This window comes from Hipposideros armiger, unplaced genomic scaffold (genome assembly GCF_001890085.2).
Source record: "Hipposideros armiger isolate ML-2016 unplaced genomic scaffold, ASM189008v1 scaffold_80, whole genome shotgun sequence".
Lineage (NCBI taxonomy): Eukaryota > Metazoa > Chordata > Mammalia > Chiroptera > Hipposideridae > Hipposideros > Hipposideros armiger.
Genome location: NW_017731430.1, coordinates 4,088,483 through 4,099,638, shown reverse-complemented (window position 1 = coordinate 4,099,638; position 11,156 = coordinate 4,088,483). Strand labels below are relative to the sequence as shown.

General features: G+C 42.7%; 1 protein-coding gene across 1 annotated transcript in view; it reads left to right on the top strand.

The window, feature by feature from the left end:
* Window positions 1–10,821, top strand: part of PEX2 (peroxisomal biogenesis factor 2) — a 30,827-nt gene extending 20,006 nt beyond the window's left edge. The window contains exons 3-4 of the transcript XR_002124155.1: window positions 6,945–7,132; window positions 10,807–10,821. The gene's annotated coding sequence lies outside the window, so the exon portion shown is untranslated. The remainder of the gene's footprint in view (window positions 1–6,944; window positions 7,133–10,806) is intronic.
* Window positions 10,822–11,156: the final 335 nt, after the last annotated feature.

Below are 11,156 nucleotides of genomic sequence, written 5' to 3'. Positions count from 1 at the left end.
AGCCAGCAGCCAGCGTGAGCGGCCAGCAGCCGCAGTGAGCGGCCGTCCAGAAGTCGGCGACTGATCTGCCTCACCCGGGAACAGTGCAATGATGGTGCAAACTTGGGCCAGTGAGGCAGCGTCCTCCACAACTGGACTGAGGAACAAAACGACAGCAACTTGTCTGTTCCCCTTCCCCCAATTCCCCAATAAAAAAAAAAATTAAAAAAAGGTATTTGTATAGTATTTGGAAATGTAGTTTAGTTACTTTAAAATATGTAAGTCAAATCAACTGATGTGAATACTTTCTATTAAAGTATAAAGGCTATAAGATAACAGTATTTCCTCAGCTAAGCATCGAGACACAAGGTCTGACCCAGGATCCTGGATTTCTTCCAGGTGTGGACACACAAATGCTGACATTTCTGAGGTATTTTTACGGTTTGGTTGCCAATAAGACATAATGCAAACTTGAACTTCAGCAGAGACTTTATCTAAATAGTCATAATTCTGAATTCGTGCAGCCAGAGACCTTACTGTTCTGAGAGGTGTGCAGGATGGTCCCTGATAAATAGGTCTCACCAGACATTCAGGACGTAGCATCCTCTCCTGAGCCTCTATTCATTTACATCCACATGGATTTGTAAAAGTGCCTTTTGCGTCAAGGCACTCAGCTCAAGGTGCAGAGTTCAGTCTTAGTTGCAGGTGGGCGTGGCTCACCATCGAACAGGCAGTCTTGTTGTTACCCCAGCTGAGCCATCCTGCCACCTGTTGGCAGCTCAGCGGCAGCTCAGCTCGGGCGCAGCGCATGTGAGAATCGAACCGGTGGCTCTGTTGCTCGGATCTTGGGCTCTCAAGCCAACTCTTAACCAGCTGAGCCACTCTCTCTCTCTCCCTCTCTCCCTCTCTCCCTCCCTCCCCCCCTCCCTCTTGTGTGTGTCACTACAGCCAAAAACAGTGACTGGCACAATTCAGATGCTTAGTAAATGTTTGAAGAAACAAGAGAATCTGGGGTTTGATCAGGAAGGCCCTCCCAAATATTAGCCAGAGCAACTGACGGTATTAGTGTGGGAAGACATCCCCGAACGTCCCTGGAACAGTGGCGGGAAGCTGGCACCCCCAGCTTGCCTTTGTGGTGTATCTTAGGAGTGCCATTTTTAATTTAAAATGTTCCGTGGCCTGGTTGCTTTGAGGGAAGACACAGTTGGAACTCAGGAGCACAATAAGAGAATTAATAACTTTTCTTTGAAAATACATGCAATTTTGGAGCTGTCAATTTCAGCCGTGTCTCTTTAAATACTTTTTCTTCTAGAACCCAACTGGGTAGATGAGATTTTTTTTTTAATTCCATTATAGAAGTAATAGCCCTGTTTTGGTGTTTTGTAAGCAGATAATATTCTGCTAGTGACTGTCTTGTGGTAATGCATTGGTCTGAATTCTGAATTCTATTATTTTACACCCACAGCAGCTTAAAGTGTATTTTTTATAAACAGCAAATGCCACCTCATAAAAATTCATTACATAAGGGTATAAACAAGTGCTTTTCCTTCTAGTTATTGGCGGTAAGTGATTCATCAGTTTTCTACAGAAAACCAATTTCATTGCAGATGTTCTGTAATTTCCAATCTCCCTGAGTTGTGGAACCATATCACACACTCCCAATGCAAGGAATGTAAGGATATTTTTTTTTAAGGTCTGTGCTTAGCCTCTTTAATAGGATTGAATATAATTTGCTGTCTCATCAGTTTTATTTTCAAAAATTAAGTAATCAGTCTCCTATTCTTTCCCTTCCTGCATATGCTGATGCCACACATGAACAGACAGCTGGTCAAAAATTCAGAACTCACAGATCACTTGATGTCTGAAAACAATAACATCTCATTCCTTTTGCCCAAGTCAAACTAGAAATATCAAGAGAAACAAAAATTTTCCCCAAGTCGAAATCCTTTCTTTCTTACTAATGTTTACGTTCACTTTTTTCAACTCCACAATGAAGGAAGGATATAGGGGGCCATGGAAAACCGAAAAACGTCCACCTTTCTATCAATGATGGAACCGAGGGCGACCCTTGGGAAAATGGCCCCCACCAACACTTGAGTTTAGTTTTGTCCCGTGTTTCTAAGTTGACTAATGGAAAACGGGCACTCAAGTATAAAACGGACTTCAGAGGGAAGAAATGGCCGCAGATTCAGTGTGGTCTAAGGCCATCTACCACAAATGAAAAGTCCTCAGAAATGCTGACAAGGAAACGGTTAAACGTCTCCTAAGAGCCTTAGGAAATTCAAGTCCAGTCCTTTTAAAAACACCTCCGTCTTCAGATTGAGAGGCTGAATCAAAAGCATAATAATTGAATTTACTAATAACACAAAGTTATGAGGTATACTGCAAGGGTGAAGTGACAGATGTTCAAGATAACCGATGAGATTCTGAGGCCGGTCCTTATTTACCCCCCTGCCTTCCATGCAGCTCTGGTTACCCACATACTTCCTGTAATGAATTACATAAGGAAAGTTCATGGATAGTCTCGGTGGGACCATTCTTAAGCAGAGGCCTCCCAGTGTGTTTTGAGAAGCAGAAATATCTGCCCAGGAGTCTGCCAAGGTGCCTGGATTCCATCACCCATGGAGAGGACTATGTGCCCGGGCTGAGCACTGTCTCCTATGCTAAATCACATGGACTGGGCTGCCACCTCTGTGGGTGTCCTGCTGGCACCAGGCAGAGACCAGATGCAGCCCGAGAAAGGGGAGAGTTGGCCCCTATGGGTGTATCACCCATGAGCTACGGAACCGCCAGTTAAAACCCACTCGGCATCCCCTGCACCTCCCAGTAATCCCACGTTGCCTCCTTTTTCTCACTTTCCTTCAAGAATGTTTTGAACTAGCTTTTCCTTCATACAACGTGAAACTTAAAGTCTGGAATGATTAAACAGAGCCTCCCTCCCCATTCGTTTCAGACACATGGTTATGGAACGCTTACTTCAGCAGGTGGGGCCCTCGGAATCCAGAGATGAATAAGAGGTCGCCCTCTACCTAAGGAGGACATGGTGAGAGGAAATGCAGAAATCCAGGGAGGGCCTCCGGAAGTGAGCCACCCGTTCCATCAGAGACCTGTAGGAAGCCCCCTGCAGAAGGAAGGGGACATTTGGGCCAGCAGGAGATTTTAAGGATGCCTGAGACACAGGTCCTCAAAACTAGAGATAAGATTGGTGAAAGGAAACAAACCCAGGATCTTTAGCCCTACTCGATGGCTTGTAGCTACCCTTCTACAATTTTCTATTGAGTGAGAAAAATGTTAGGGGAGCCACACTTCGCAAAAGCGGCAACTGAGTAATTTGCCCAAGGTTACAGCGTGAGAATAGATCTTTCTGAGTCCACAGGTTCACCTTTCTATCATGCCAAACTGCTTTTCAATTTTATTTCACCCTTTCTTCCAGAGGCGCAGTGTTCAGCTGGCTTGTCCGTACTCTCTGCATGACATTGGTCTCAACAAAAATCAGGAATGTATCAGGAAAAAAAAAAAAAGTTACTCAGATGGCACTACCCTTTAGAACATTGGTCATAATAGAGCAGACACTGGTTAGAGTGTCCTCTTTGAGTAACTGTATGCCTATAATTGAGAAATACAATGTATTCTTCAGCTACAGTGTGCTTGGGAAGTAAAGTATATGTCAAAAATTTCTTTTGACCCCCAAAGTGGAGATAATGAATCAGGAAGGGCAGGGGGTCTGACTGCTCAGAATGCAACATTGTGCCCGGGGCGTGATGGTACTCAATAATTGTTAAATGCATAGAAAAGGTGCTGTTTTTAACAACCATACCAAGTCTTGTTGGGAGTATAGGAAAGTGAGCATCTTCTTACATTGCTGTGGGAGTATAAATTGTTTGGGAGAACAAGTCAGTCATATGTATCAGAAACTTTGAAATATGCCTTCTTTTTCACAAGAAATTATAATTCTGCAACACTGCTGATATAGAGAGAGACTTCTTTACCAGGATGTTCATCCCTATGTACTATGGTAAAAATTGGCAACAACCAAAAACGTTCGATAGGAAATCGTTTAAATACATCATTCTGTGAAAGAATATTTAATAACATGACAGGGGCCGGCCGAGTGACATGATGGTTAAGAGCTGGCTTGGGACGCCAGAGGGCCCCGGTTCGGATCCCACATATGAGGGCCAGTGACACTGCCCTCTACAGCTAAGATGCTGAACAACAGCTCAACCTGGAGCTGGGCTGCCCTGAGTCACCAGCGAAGGTGTAGGCTGCAGCCCCTGCTGCAGTGGGTTGCCATGGGCTACTGTGTGTAGCCAGCAGCCAGCGTGAGCGGCCAGCAGCCGCAGTGAGCGGCCGTCCAGAAGCCAGCGACTGATCTACCTCGCCCGGGAAGAGTGCAATGATGGTGCCAACTTGGGCCAGTGAAGCAACGTCCTCCACAACTAGACTGAAGAACAAAATGACAGCAACTTGTCTGTTCCCTTTCCCCCAACTCCCCAGCACTGTCCCCATCCCCCCAATTCCCCAATAAAAATATCTTTAAAAAAAAATAACATGACAGAGTCATTATACTAGACTGAACATTGAAAATGTTGTAAGCAGGATGTGCAGTATGTTTTCCTAAAAGCAATATTTATGTGTCTATACAGTAGTCCTGCCTTTTCCGTGGTTTTGCTTTCTGTGGTTTCAGTTACCCATGGTCCACCGTGGTCTGAAAATATTAAATGGAAAAATTACAGAAATAATAAGTTTTAAATTGCACACCATTCTGAGTAGAATGATGAAATCCCATGATGCCCCATCAGGGTGTGGGTCATCCCTTTGTCCAGCATCTCCACACTGTGGATGCTCCCAGCCCGTCCGCCGCTGAGTAGCCGTCTGAGTTATCAGAGCGATGCTTGTGGTGTCACAGTGCTTACGTTCAAGTCACCCTTACTTTGCTTCATAATGGCCAAAAAAAAAATGCAAGAGCAGTGATGCTGGCAGTTCAGGTACGCCAAAGAGAAGTCGAGAAGCCATAAAGAGCTTTTTCCATATTGTCAGAATGAAAACACCATCCATGCATTTCAGATGATTCCCGCACCTTTAACTTTGATATTGCCTCCATTTTCTTATTAAGTTTATTGGGGTGACAATGGTTAGTACAATTATATAGGTGTCAAGTGTACAATTCTGTACATCCTCTATATATCACATTGTGTGCTCACCACCTAGAGTCAGTTCTCCTTCCATCACCATATATTTGACCCCCTTTACCCTCACCTACCACCCCCTCCCCCCTTACCCTCTGGTAACCACTAAACTGGTTTCTGTGTCTATGAGTTTTTATTTCTTTCTCTTGTTCCTTTGTTGCTTTCAGTTTTATACCCCACATATGAGTGAAGTCCTATGGTTCTCAACTTTTTCTGTCTGACTTATTTCACTTAGCATAATAATCTCAAGATGCATCCATGTTGTGACAAATGGCACTGTTTCATCTTTTCTTATGGCAGAGTAGGATTCCATTGTGTACATGTACCACATATTCTTTATCCAGTCATCTATCAAAGGACACTTTGGTTGTTTCCATGTCTTGGCCACCGTAAATAGAGCTGCAACAAACAGGGAGCACATATATCTTTACGGATAAATGTTTTCAGATTTTTTGGGTAGATACCCAGAGAGAGATTGCTGGGACATACATACGATAATTCCATTCTAATTTTTTGAGGAACCTTAATACTGTTTTTTTCCATAGTGGCTGTACCAATTTACACTCCCACCAGCAGTGTATCATTCATGCTTCCTACTTCTTCTCAATGTCAGTGGCCTTCATGACTATAATAACTTAATTGTCTTTGTTTCTAGTTCATGGCAGTTTTCAGTGACCTTCACCAGTAATCACACCTCATAATCAAGATAGGAACTAGTGGTAGGAATTAAGTTATTATGACTAGAACAAATCCTCTCAGAATGGCCTGTTACGTTTTATCATGATTCTTGTTTAAATATCTGACACAACTGTATCACTTCCACTCAGTAAACTCTGCCTTGTAAATGGCAATAGTTGAGTATTAATAATTTGTACCTTTGCTTGGCATCTAGAACTTTGTGATTTTTATGTGCTCTTCCTATGCTGTAAGTACACAGAATATGGACTCGCCACATAAGAGCTTTTCACTCTGTAGGCAAAAACATTTGCTAATCATTTTCCCCCAAAACTAAGTAACATCGGAGGATTTAAACCTGTGAAGAAGTTAGGTCTGAATCTGTTTTAAATTTGCTTCTAATATGTCGTGTTGAAATATAACAATGTTTTAATGAAAAAAAATTAAAAATAAAAGTTCCTATCGGCAGAAAGCGTACTTGGCTCCTTGTCATCAAACGTTCCGACAGTTCAAGTGGAGACAGGGTAAACAAAAAAATCTATCTCCATAGGATTTAAATACAGTAAAGCCTTGGATTGCAAGTAACGTGGTTTGCGAGTGTTCCGCAAGACGAGCAAACATTTCTAATACATTTTAACGTGGTAAACAAGCAATGTCTTGCAATACAAGTAGTTTGTTTCCGGAACTAATTATGCTCGTAAACCAAGGTATTACTGTTATTTGAAACCCACAGATAGGAGGGTGGGGTGAGTCCAATGTAAACCTAGGGTCACTAGGATATCCAGACCTCCTACATTTTTTCAGAAGTGATGGCGATCTGCTGTCTCTAAGCCCAATACCTTCTCCTGACCAACATATTATGTAAATATAAACAACAAATCAAAACAACCAAACTGGGGTGGGGTGCTACACTAACAACATTCTTCTCTTTGAAACAGTCTCAAAGATTCATGAAACAGTTTCATGCTTTCCTAAACACAGGGAGAAAAGGTTTTGCCACCCAGTGACATGTCTAGAGAGTGAAAAAACTTTTTTAGAGAAAGCTTAAGTACTTGAGTTAATGAAAAGGTCAGCACCTAACTGATGCTCCGTTTCTCCCAGAGGATTCAAGCACCATGGAGGAAGAGCAGCTGGACATAGCTCCAGGCATAGCTCCAGGAAGCCATGGATGTGAAGCAACAGGCTGGGGACCCAGGACTGAAGAAGACGCTGTATGAACATGAAGCCCAGTAAGGCAGTCTGAGCCACCACAGATCAGGAAGAAAAGAAACGCAGTCATTTCAAAATAGGTATCTCACCACTTTTGTCCTTTCTATGGAGTGTGTCATGAATGTTTATGTTTTAATAGTATTTCCTTCATTTTGAAAGAGACAAGCCTGTAGAGGTGGTTCCTGGTGTTACCAGTCGATGAGAAGACGGGGGTAGAATTTTAGCTACCTAAGCGGACAATTGAGGTCAGTCTGAATCATAGCTCCAAAGTCTTTAAGGATGTGATTCAATCCATCTGTTTGAACGGCAAGCATCCCATTCATTACCTTATCCAACTCTCGCGTTGTTGGAAAGGGTGTTTTTCAAACAACAGATCAGGACCCATTAGAGATCATCCAATCAGCTTAACAGGTTAGGACCAGCATTTTTTAAAATTAAAATAAAATAGAATTAAGCAGACTACGAAACATTTTCCTCACACATGGAAACGTGTCAGGACACGATAACCTATGCTTGTTATCTAAGTGGTTTTGACACAATGAAAAACTTTCCTTTGCACTCACGCAAAGCTCATTCAGGTCAGGTAAGTCTCCCCTGCCTAACAACTTCAAAATGTGCACCAGGCGGTCTCCAAGCCAGGGCGTCACCTGCAGCAGTGAAGACAGTTGGAGGGCCACACAAGGTGTAATTAAGCGCCAAGTGGCTTTTATCAACAGGAATTTCTTTTCTTACAGTCTATGGTAGTTTGGAATGGCAGCCCAAGCAGGCAGACAGGTGCCTACCTTGGGTAATAAATAACGGTACGTAAGTGTTAAGTGACGCCTATGCAAGTTCCCCTCACTCACCTGTGCAGACCGAGTTCATTACCCCCATTTTTGTCTGTCGTTGGGGGACCTTGCATACACGCTGCATCCACCACTCTCTACTGCTGTGATTGGTGCACAGATTCTCTCATCTGCTGATATGTAAGTTCCTGGCCAGGAGAGATCAGATCCCAGATGCCTAATGGTGGGCACACATGAAGTAACCATAAGAAGCGAGCGTGGGTATCTCTATTTTGCAAAGACAACACTGGCTCTCTTTCCTTTCCCCCTATCTCGCACCCATTTGGACTCGGTTCCAACCACTAGCTCAGCCTTTCCACTGAGCCATCCCTTCTTTCCTCACTTGTCTGCTTTCGACCGTCTCTGCCCCTTAAATCCCTTCTGCTTTCTTTGTCCCGTATCCGTCACCCATTGCCATCTACAGTACTGGAGCTTGATTAAAACAATGCAGTATTATAATATTGAGTGCCTCTATCCTTAATTATGTAACAATACTTTTTTTTTAGACTGCTAGTTATATTGTAAGATAGCTGATGGATCAATTTAATTAGACATAAATGAATTTGTCCTGTTTTAAAAAACTATAATCTGATTGTCTTCTTTATGTTTATCACTACAAAATAACAAGCTAGGCCCTTCATGAAATCACTTAAATCCACTGGGTTTATGTTATCAGGTACACAAGTCTTTAATTACTTTCTCAACTCATAGTAGGCACTCAAAAATCATATATGACACGAATTTCTTAAACTATTGCAAAACGAAGAAAAGCAAAACATCAGGCTCCCTAAAAGCCTGATCATCATCATATGTTTTGATTCAGACAATGAGAAGCAGTAGAAATAGATGAATAAAATTAAGAGTGACTCATATGCCTTCCCTGTAATGGGCTTCACTAAAGAACGTGTCATGCCTTCAAAGGCTGGTAGCTGAAGGTTTCAATACGCCATTTTAAAACAAGTGCCTTATTCAAATTTGATTGTCCTCAAAGCATATGGCCTTGAAATACTTAGGAGTTATCTGGGGTTGAATGCAACCCATAGCAAGCCCTATCAGCTGTAAAAAGTACATTAAAACTGATGCTAGGGCCGGCCGAGTGGCGCGATGGTTAAGAACTGGCTTGGGATGCCAGAGGGCCCCGGTTCGGATCCCACATATGAGGGCCAGTGACACTGCCCTCCACAGCTAAGATGCTGAACAACAGCTCAACCTAGAGCTGGGCTGCCGTGAGTCGCCGGCGACGGCGTAGGCTGCAGCCCCTGTGGCAGTGGGTTGCCATGGGCTACCGTATGTAGCCAGCAGCCAGCGTGAGTGGCCAGCAGCCGCAGTGAGCGGCCGTCCAGAAGCCGGCGACTGATCTGCCTCACCCAGGAAGAGCACAATGATGGTGCCAACTTGGGCTAGTGAAGCAACATCCTCCACAACTAGATTGAAGAACAAAACGACAGCAACTAGTCTGTTCCCCTTCCCCCAATTCCCCCAGCAATGTTCCCATCCCCCCAATTCCCCAATAAAAAAAAAATTAAAAAAAAATCTTTAAAAACTGATGCTAGTGATAACCCATCATATTATTTTCAAGATGAGCCTTTTCCTGACTACTGATAACGTTGTTTGTCTTACTCTTTGAGTTACCATCTTTATTTATTACAAGATCTCCGTAAGTTTTAGCTCTAAGATGTTCTTACTACAAGGGTTCTAAATAAGTTAATAGACTGCCCCAATAAATTTAATTTTTAAAAAGAAACAATACCTAGTACCAAAAAAAAAAAAAAAACCCCAAACCATGGGAAGTACATGGTGTAAATTGAAGCCACAATTTCAATCAACCTTGGCTCAATTTTAGCTTTCAGTGATTTCCAGACTCTGGTATCAGGGGTTTCATGCAGAAAAAAATTAAAACCCCAAAATTGCCAATCTGCCCTACCAAATAGACTCACTGTATTTGGATATGCCAAAAGAATTTCATGATGTAAGATAAGCTCTGAATAATATTTAATGATGATAGCCTAGATCCATTGATTCCAGTGTAAAAAACAAAACAAAACAAAACAAAAAAAATGAATGAGTATAAAGGGACTAACATTGTTGTTGACTTCTATTTATTTTTATAAGGATTGCTGATCCCAGGCCAGTTGTCTTTTAATTGCTCAGCAAGGTCTTGGGTGGCTTTCTGCTCCGCCTGTGTGTTCCCATGAAATACAGCCTAAGTGTAAATATTGGGTATCCATGAATCATGTGAACTCTCATTCCATGGAAAGCCACATGCAAGCTTTCCCTACTAGGAACCCACTCATTCCATGCTCTGTTATTCTAGATTGTTTGCACGGATGCTGCCTGTGCAGTCAGTCATTCAGTGTATGGCTTCTGCATGTCTACCAGATGGCTGCTGTGCTTAGCGTGGGAAAAAAACAAATGAAAAGCCGTAGTTCCCACCCTCAGCAGGCATGCGGGAAGGCAAACCGGTGTTCAGTGTGTCAGGGATTATTGTGTTTTATTCCTTACAACAACTGCCTCGTAGGGCCGTGGTCACCATCCCCATTTCCAGATGGGGACAACAGCAAAAATGAACCTGAGTCTCAGGAATGTGAAGTATTAAGTCCAAGGCCACCAAACCTGGTATGTCACAGAACTTGTGTCCGCTTCAAAGGGAGTTCTGTCTAGTCCCCAAACCTATGGCTCTCCTATTATTGTTTTCTGCTTTCCTCTATCAGTTTAAATGTACAGATGGTTACTGAATTTATTGTGCTTGTAAGTTTTCCTCAAGCCCTTCTTATTTATTATCCTTTAAAATTGCCATTTTGCTATCCACTATGCTAACATGCTAATACATCTAATGTGTCGAACAGGGATAATATCATTTTAAAATATTTTAGGCACTAAAATTCCATATCAGGTCTTGTGCCATAAATATGTTTTTACTTCCCCAAAAGGCAGAGGGACTAGGTCCACGGGACCACCCCAGGATGAGCCCCATTCTTCAGGCCATTCGTGGGGTTCCAACAGCCGGGGTCAGCAAGAGTGTGGTCATAAAGAAGTGTGGCCTGAAGGAGGACCAAAAAGGACTCGTGGTCATCCTAGAATCTGAGGAGTGATTTTTAACACGCCAGGAAGAAGTGAGTCAATAAGGAAGAATGTAAATCAAAAGGGTACAGGCGAAAGGAAAAACACATTCACTTTTATGTAAATTGAAAGATCTGCTTTTGCCAAAAAGGAAATTCTGGGAACGATCTTGCCTGCACATCAGCAAAACGCAGGCAAGTTCCCGTGTGTTTTCATCCCT